Raw genomic sequence first — 10,000 nt, forward strand, 5'->3', positions numbered from 1 at the left:
TATCAAACTTTGTTTATTTAATCAATCTTCACAGTTCTATTATCAGCATATTCAGAAGTAAATCGTATTGAATTACCTGAGTTTTATTCCTAAATATGTATACATAGCATTTAGGTGAAATTGTTAAATTAAAGGTATCATGTACCTAATTAGTTTTGTTAGCCAATATTTAACTACAAATGCTCTCACATATTTGAACTGACAGTTGTTTACTATTGTATTTAAAAAAAATACTATAGCTTCATGCTACGGATCAATAAAAAATCATCTGAACCAAAGCCTGTGACTTCAGTATCTCTTGAAAACATACACAAGTGAACTATAGTTTTATTTTGAGATTTACAAGTATGGTCTATTGTCTTTTTGCCTATTTCTTTTTCTAAGCCTTACAAAAAACATGAAAAGTTGTGATGTACAAAATGTCAGCTTAAAGGTAAATTCATTGTTTTGAAGCCTGGGAGAAAATGTTTTGAATCTGTCAGGGTGATGAATACTATTATAACCTAATATACTATTATTCTTCCAAATTTTAACTGTTGGATAATGTTTTTAGTAAAGTTTATTGGATTGCTTCATAGGATAGTGCAAATCATTTCTGCGTTCCAAACTTTTGCCAAGGTGTTTTTTAATTTCTTTATCTGAAAGTTTTATTCAAAACATTTATCCAGTTTAGGATACTACATTGGCCATGGACAGAATCACTGTTTTGAGATGGGCAGTCATATAGTTGGTCTAAATACAATGTAAGGCAATTTTAACATGCTAAAAGTTTACTTTATAAAGTAGTACTAAGTAATGCAAATACTGATATTTATAGACTAAATAAGCTGTTGAAAAACAATGTATGTTTTATCTCAAATCCTATTGTAAATTGTACACATCTACAAAGTAAAAAAATAGGGAAATAGTTCTGTAGGTAACTTTCTCCCCACAAAGGCTAGTAAAAAAACTGTGTATAAATTATGTTAGACAGGTAGCTGAAACCTGTTTTTTTAAAGTCCAGAGTAATGAATATATTTTGCATTTGACTTTTATAAGGAAAAAGATGTCATTCCCTCTGCTTTTCCTTTCTCTCCTCCTCCTGTGCAAGACACTCTCGGAAAATTTGTGGCCTTCAGCCTTTTGCTTAGTAGCCCAATTTTTGACCTGCTACAAGTACATATGATGAAATTTATTTCCTTGGAGGCAGACTGTTAAAAAGTTTGCTCACTGCTACTGCCTTCAACTTCAGATACAATAGAACCTTAGCTTTCTGCTGGTCTTCAAGGGAGATTATTTCATAAAATGTTTCTAGAGATCTAGAATCAAAATACAAGTTTACAAATATAGACTCATCAGAGTGCCTGACACCATTTTATTTTTCAATATCTATTTAGAAAATTTCCTGAGTAATTATATGTTTTTGAAGCATGTGGTGCTTTTCAAGAAAGTAGGCACCTATATATTTATAAATGCTACTGTGAATTTTCTTCCATGCCTGTAATATTAAACGTAACATTACTTAGCCATAATAAATTTACCAGGAGAAGTCTTAAAAGACAGTCAAGTAGTTTTCACTCCTTTAAATGTAAACAACAAAAACGTATAAGAAATTAAAAGTATCACATTTTTATACTCTTTATAATTTGTAATTTAACTATTTTACTATAGAGAATATGAAGAAAATAATCATTTAAATTACAATGGCATCAGAATACAGTATTTGAACTAAGCTATATAGTATCAAGGTGTCACATCATTAGGTTCTTATTTTCACCTCTTGCTTTGTTTTAAAGTGTGGGAGAGAATTGGCTTTAGAAATATTGCAATCAAAAATCTTAAAAGAGAAATAAAAATATTTTATAATCTTTCTTTCTTTCTTTCTTTCTTTCTTTCTTTCTTTCTTTCTTTCTTTCTTTCTTTCTTTCTTTCTTTCTTTCTTTCTTTCTTTCTTTCTTTCTTTCTTTCTTTCTTTCTTTCTTTCTTTCTTTCTTTCCAGTGAGCATATCTAGAAAATCTATAGAACTAATCAGATTTAAAGTAACTTATAATTCTGTCCACTCTTGAATTATTGTAGTTGACCTAATATTTTCTATTTTGTGTCATCTGCAAACTGTCATCTTCACCTTTCATACATGGGGCTGTATTTTGGTTATTTATGGGTTTAATACTCATACAGAAAGTTTATTAAAAATAGTGGAAGTTTTTATTCAGAGTTCTAATGAATTTACAGGATTGCCTATCAAAACAATGAGATGATATGAACAAAATGTTTTTCTTTTGCGGCAGAGGAATGTTCTGCTTTCTGTTTAATTCCTGGAGTAAAACACTGGAAGGGGATTTTACAATTCTTTAAAATGAAAATGAAATAAAGTCCATTAGAAACTCAGGAATGATACTGGTATAGGTAGGGAGGATTTGGTTTGTTGGTTGAAAGGTCTCGTCTTTCTCCTCTAAAATAAATAAATACCGAATACATAAAATCATACTACAATAGAGTAATAGTTACGTTTCCCTAGGATTTAATTAGTTAATTCGAGAGCTTCCAAATTGCAGATATAAAATCATGCAAAACTCCATCTAATCCCTGAAATAACAGAAGAGAATGCTATTTTTTGCAATTGTTTTTCCAGTTTCTTAACTAAATTCTTCAATCTGCCTTCTACTTTGGTTTATGTAAAAGTTAGGTTCCCCAACTCATGGTCTCAACTAAATAGGCCAGTCTGATATTGAAATGGACTGGCGAAGAAGAGGTATTCTGTTGTCTAGCTAATACATTCTTTTTGTCAGTCTCAAAATATAGCAATGACAAAATGCATTTTTATTGAAGAAAAATAATTAGAATCCTCACAACTGTACTGCTATTAAATGGATATTATAGAAAGGGGTTCTACGGTACCTGGTCCACCAGATCTGACAGGATAGATAGACTCTGCTCATCCTCTTTCTTATACTTGTGGGTCCAAGGAGGTATATGTTCTCTGTCACAACTCTTACCTCCCTCCAAGATTTCAAAAGCCCCAACCCTTTTCTTCAAGCCTAGAGGAGACTGGGTTAGAGATCATAGTATGCTAGGTGACCCAATATATTTGTTCATTTTATGGAACAAACTATGCCATGTTTATTTGTTTGGTTTTTCTACCATACTTTACTATTTTAATAGGTTATAGATATGATATTGGTTTTTATGTACCTTAGATGCATGAATATATATATAAATTGCTTTGATGAACCAAGCATTAAAACTGCTTGCGTATGGATAAGGCATGATGTAAAAAATGGAAGCTAATCAAATATTAAAACATTTCTGTCTGCTGAATAGAAGAGTAATTTATACAATTAGTTGCCTAACAAAACAATATTTAATCTACATTTTGTAAAAATGTAGATTAAGAACATCTGCTTTGAAATAGGTGCCATCACAGTCAATGAGACTTGCATAATACATACATAGTAGTATAATAGTACAGATTGTGCAGTCAGAAGAATAAATAACAAAATTCAGTTTGCCATTTTTAATTGTTTTTAATAGAAATATAATTGATTCATAATACTATTAATATTAGGATTAGTTTTACCTTTATTTTTTATTTTTTCAGAAACTAGAAAATTGAATGACCTACCGTAATTCTAATTAAAGGTGAAAGGTTAGTTCTGAGGCATCATCTGCCTAAGAGCTTAGCTTTCAACCAATGAGTTTAATGAAAATCTGTTTTGCAGATGTTTTTTAATGTCTTTAGCAGGATTTGGCCTGCTTAAACATGAGACCCAAACTAATTAACTTTATTTTTATTTGACCAGAGCAACACCTTTTCTTTCATGTTTTGTAGTAAAAAACATGTGGGTCATGATGTTCTGGAAGAAGACTCAAGGCAGAAAGTGTTGATGATCTTTCCATAACTATTCAGAAACACACTATCTGTATGTCTAGTGCTACTGTTAGTTGAGGGAACAAAGCTGTATTCATTGCTACTAAGCATGTTTTGCTTTGATCCTATAAAGAAAATTTCAGCTAGAATTGTCCTTGAAAATTACTTGCTTCTCATTTGCCTAAGGCAGAAGTAATAGCGTTGGAAAATTACAATCAAGATCAAGCTAAATAAGTATTGGTTATTTATGAGAAAGTGTGCACTTGTATATGTATAGCAAAGCTGTGGTTTATAAGCCATGTGCCTTCCCAGCAGCTCTAATAGAAGCAACTACTTGCTTGCCAAGAAAGTGAATGGAATTTATTAAAGGCCTTGTCTGTAATGCAGACTGATGAACTTTTATGTAGCATATGTATCATCCACCTGCACAGAAACAGTAAGAAAACTTACAACAGGCATACATATAATCTCTGGATCATATCATTCTGACCAGCATTAGTCTTAACTTGAGAATTTTAATTACTTGGGGAATGAAAAAAAATGTATTTTTTTTATTTTAATAGGAAGTTATGAATTAAGAGTTCTAATCTTTAATGGAGGTAATTTAAACAATAACACCATTGTACCAGCATAGAATTTAATGGTAACTTATGCATGTAGAATAATTTTGAGAAATGTGAAATGGCTCTTTGACCATATCAGGAATGTTTGGTCCTGTGAAAAAAATATAACATATCAGTAAACCTATTTATTTATTATTTATTAAAAGAATGTATAAATCACTAGCATAAGCTCCCCAGTTGGTAAGATTTCTCTGAGTTAATTTAGCACCACTATAGTAATAGAGAGTCAAATATATCACAGTATCAATCTTAGCCTAGGGAGAGCTTATTCATCACAGAAGTCAGTTTTTGCTATACCTGCTTCCAAAACTATTAAATCTTTCTCCACCTTTTAATCCCCCCACAAGTCCAAAGGGAAGCAACATTTGCCTTCAACCTTTCTGGCCATGGTATCCAGAATATTCAACTCGGTCTTCACTAGCTTTTATTAGCTTATCTCTTTCCCACCAGTTATGCTTTATGTCCTCTAGCAGCTTTAGAAATCTCCAAAATATGGTGTTTTTTTCCAAATAATCTGTAATTATCATCACAAAGGGCCTTATTGATAAGCCAAGCTTGCATTTAATGACAACTTCTCTGAACATTTACTTATCAGTATTTTCAAAATGAAAATAAAAATTAGAGGAATGAAAACAAAATTTTAAAAAAGAAGAAAATAAAAACAAACATTGACTTGAAATATTCTTAAATGATATTGAAATCTGTCACACTTCCATTTCAATATATGTAATTCTGAAGAAAGTATGCTGCATTGTCCATTCTCTGGCCTTGGTGAGACATAAACTGTCAAACTTTGATTGAACTCCTTGAGTCAACTTTGGCTGTAAGAGACAAATATTGGTTCAGACATCAGCTGAAAACAATACCCAAAGTTCATTTTATCTGATGGAATCCAGATGATTCACTTAAATTTAATTATGCAAGCAATTAGAATTGTTTAATATGCTAATGTTATACACAATAATGAGATAAATGAGATAATAATTAGGCATTCAATGACATGTTGTAAAGTAATACAAACAGGATATCTATCAATGCTATTGATACTCCTGAATCCCTTATCACTGTAAAAGCATTACTGAAGATGATCATAGAGAGACATATAAAAATATTAGCATTAAGATCTTCAGGGCTTAATTTTTCAAAACCTGGACCTTGAATAGGGCTGAATAACAAACAGGAAGCCAGGATAAAAAATACAAAGCTGATTGTATAAAGTCTATTGCCAGACTTTACTCTAGCTACCAAGTTTTGCAGTTGTAGTAGTCTGAATATTTTCCAATTTAGGGCAAAATAGTTATTAATATGGATCTAACTATGTGATAGTTGCACTATTTTGTAACTTCTTTTTCATAAGCTTTAGTTTAGTACCTTTCCCCCCATCTGTTTTTATGTCTTTGACTGATTCCTCTTGTTAAATGCAATACAATTGCATAATCGTCTCCTTAAGTGGCATTCCCTTGGGTGATGCTGACCCTATAATGTGTTTATTTTAAACAAAGGTTTATCGTAATCCTTCATTTTGTCAACAAAATATTGCTGCCAGCCTTAAAAGATCCTACTGTAACTAGATTATAATAAAATGTTTAATGTTACTTACGGAAAGGTTGGAAGAACAAATGGAGCATTGACTGTATTTTAGGAGATAGATTTATAGCCGGTCTTTGGGTCACTTAGGGCTAAGAATTTTCATGGTCAACTGGTTGGCCTGTTAGTTAGCATCTTCAGCAGGAAATGTAAATACCATTTGGCACCTGTCATTAAGCTGAACAACTAATATTCCTTTGCCTTTGGAAGGAAGAATTCTAGCTCTTCAAGTCTGGTTCAAAGCAGAAAGCTTAATTTCACAAACTTTGCATTCTGTCGTTAGTGAAGCAGAATAGTCAGTCTGACTTCCCTACTAATGTTTGCAATATTTGTGCTTTGAATTAGCCAAAGATATTGTATTAATTTATTGTGCCACCTTGCTTATGAGTGATATAATTGGGATTTAGGTGACTTGAAGAGTACTGTTCCTTCAGTGAAAGCTCATTATTCATATTATGCATGAAAGCATCAGGGCTAAAAAGTAGATTTGAAAAAGAATGTAAGAAATAAGGAAAACCCAGTCAAAGTACACCCAATGCTTGCTTTATTATTTTATTTTATTTTATTTTATTTTATTTTATTTTATTTTATTTTATTATTTATTTTATTTTATTTTATTTTATTATTTTATTTTATTTTATTTTATTTTATTTTATTATTTTATTTTATTTTATTTTATTTTATTTTATTTTATTTTATTTATTTTATTTTATTTTATTTTATTTTATTTTATTTTATTATTATTTTAATTTTATTTATTATCAATTTTTGTAGTCTCCCAACTCAACCAAGTGACTTTGGATGTAAGAAACAAAATGTTGGTTGAGACATTAGCTGAAAATCAGAGCTAAAGTTCATTTTATATGAGGGCATCCAGATAATTCATTTAAATTTAATTATATAAGCCATTAGAATTTTAGCATTCAATAATAAAATTTGATCCATATAGATTTAACCGAGTGTCATTGTTTCCATTTCAATAGTTTTTTAGTAAATTTATGCAATTCCAGTTATTGAACTGTTGTTCTTATTTGTGAAAAATGACCGTGCAAAAGGAAATTGGAAGGTTCAGTACATTTAAACATCAAAACATGTTTTCAAACATTTTTATAGTTACTTGTTTATATTAAAGTTATTATTTACTTATTCTTTAGTGCATTGTTACTGAAATGTATTATTTCACATATAAAAGAGGTTTAAGACTTATGATCATTTTAGTCTGAAATTTAATTCCATTGACTATTTTGAATTATTCTATTTTTATATGTATATGGCTAAGAAATATTTTATTAGTCTGCTATTATATTGAAGTACGTAGGTTTATTATTATTTGTTCACAAAAATGTGAAATAACGGCTTTCAGTTCTTTAGCTGGTGTTAGTCTTCATACACATCAAGACCTTCGCAAGAACCACCAAGGCTGGTTCTTGCCATAATCTTTCAATTTCAGTTTTCAGATACTTTGTGGTCTTCTCCATGTCATTGTCTTCAATTCTGTTATCTTCTGGTATTGCCACATCAATTATCCACAGTGTCTTCTTTTCAACCACAGTTGTCTAATGTGTTGTGAACCAGATTTTATCCATTTGTATTGGGACATACCACAATATTTGCTCATTTTCAACTACTTTCCGACTATATGTTCCCAACATTTTTTTCATTACTAGCACATGATAATTTTTACAGATGTTTCTAGTGAATCATTTTGGCAATTGTGTTATGATGTTGTTTATGATCAGTTTGTACAACCATCATCCCAAGCTTAATACTGCATATAATATACTATTTCTTCTGGTTTTATGCACATTTTGCCCTTTGCACAATTTGATGACCTTTAAATTTTGGTCCTGAGTGCAGTGCTTCAAATAACTTCCTCTTTCACAGCCTTTTGGACTTCAGTTTCTTTTTCTAATATTCCAGTCATAAATCATTTCCAGGTTTTATCTTTAGCCACGTTCCCCTCAATCTTTTATAGAAATTAACCATGGAATGCTTTTCTTTGCCAGCATTCTGTTCATGATTTTATTACAGTATTTCAATATTCACATTTCTCTCCTGCACATTCAGTAAATTCCAATTGTCAACATGCACTAATGCTTGTTTTTGGTTGTTTTTTACACAATCAACCAGTGTATGTTTTTATTCGTTGACAATTTGTTTGACCTGAAGGAAAACTTTGCCTCCATTTCTGCAGAACAGGTATAATCTGTCAGTATCACTACAGGATGTTATGCATAGTGAATAATAATAATAATAATAATAATAATAATAATAATAATAATAATAATAATAATAATAATAATAATAATAATAATAATAATTTTATTTATATACCGCCCTTCTCCCGAAGGACTCAGGGCGGTGAACAGGGCAGATATATAAAAAATACAAAAATACAAAAGTTAAAAGAAAATTAAACATATGCCCAGTTAAAAACAATAAATACAGATATAAAAAATGACATAAAAGCCCAACCCATCCCCTTTCAGGTCAGGCTGGCTTGTTCAAATAAGAATGTCTTCAGATCGCGATGGAAGGAGCGAAGGTCGGGCGCCATCCGGAGCTCAACCGGCAACTGATTCCATAGCTCCGGGGCGCCCACAGAGAAGGACCTCCCCCTGGGGGCCACCAATTGACATTCTCTGATCGGTAGCACCCTGAGGAGGCCCTCTTCTTTTTTTCTGGTCCAAACCATCTAATTCAGCTTGTGTCTTCTTAATAATTTCAACAGTGCATAGTATTACATATATGGCCCAGGTAATGATGGCTTAGAAGGGAGTTTCCACTTTTCAATTTTGTCTTTAGTAAAGAATGCATCCAAAGAGTTGCTAATTGCTAAATGCGTTCTTAACTAACTCATGCTTGAGGTTATCCAACTGTAAAATGTCCAGCTATTTGTAGGCATCATCCTGGTGGCTCCTGATGGTTTGATCATTTGACATTTCAATTTCATTATTTTTTATAATTTTACCACACTTTATTGCTATTGTACACATTTTTCTAGGCCAAATTGCATTTTATGTGGGCTAAAATTTCTTACTGTGTTTGTCAATGGCTGGATTTCAACTTTTTAAAAATTCCTATTTTATTTTAAAAAATTAAAATATAACACTCCAACAAATAAAAAAAATACAAAACAAAACATTGAAAAAGGTGCATGTACACACATTATCCTGCCTAATTGAATGCTGATTAAGACATTACTACAATATTAGTTTCCCACCCCTTGTGAAACAGGCCCAGAAAAAATTAAACTACTAAATCTATTTGCCAATTATTGACCTTTCGTATATAATATTAATTGCAAAATAGTTAACAGGAGAAATAATAATAATAAATAGTTATAGTATTATAGTTATAATATAGTTATTATTATAGTTATAATAAACCCTCTTTTAGCAAACTGTTATTGTAATCAACTTGTAGAAAATTTACCACAGCATCTTATCTATCCCAAATTTTTCCAAGAGATAATAGTAATTTGTCCTGGATCAAATATGCACATGCGTTCTTAATAATATCTCTTATCAATTGTTATCTAATTAAATATAATAAATCTAGTCTCTATAGTTGGTCTATCTTCCCAACAAAATCTAGATAAAAGTGGTACCTGATTGAATGTGACAAATCCAATCCCAATGTCTTTCAGTCCTGTTAAGAAAAACCAATTTGTCACTTTTTTATTCAAAGAGGCTTCTGCTATTGTAAAAGAATGCAGGGTTTAACTTTAGAGGGGGTATGCAGATGGTTCAGTTGGTTCAACATCTGCACAGTCCATATCTCTTTACAGGATTTTCAAAGATCTGAAGCTTTTCAGTCACATTCCTTTTGTAAATCTAATGTATCCAGCATTACATGCAGCTGAATATTTTCCACAGCCATTATCATTTCATCAAACCATTTAATATAGCTTTCAACTAAAAAATACATGTTACTTTTTCT

The 10,000-nt window shown here is 31.0% G+C and overlaps 1 protein-coding gene across 1 annotated transcript in view; it reads left to right on the forward strand.

Moving 5' to 3' along the window:
• Nucleotides 1-10,000, forward strand: part of ZFHX4 (zinc finger homeobox 4) — a 210,863-nt gene that overhangs the window by 28,690 nt on the left and 172,173 nt on the right. The gene's annotated exons all lie outside the window — the stretch shown is intronic.

This window comes from Vipera ursinii (genome assembly GCF_947247035.1).
Source record: "Vipera ursinii genome assembly, chromosome: 3".
In the NCBI taxonomy this organism is placed as follows: Eukaryota; Metazoa; Chordata; class Lepidosauria; order Squamata; family Viperidae; genus Vipera; species Vipera ursinii.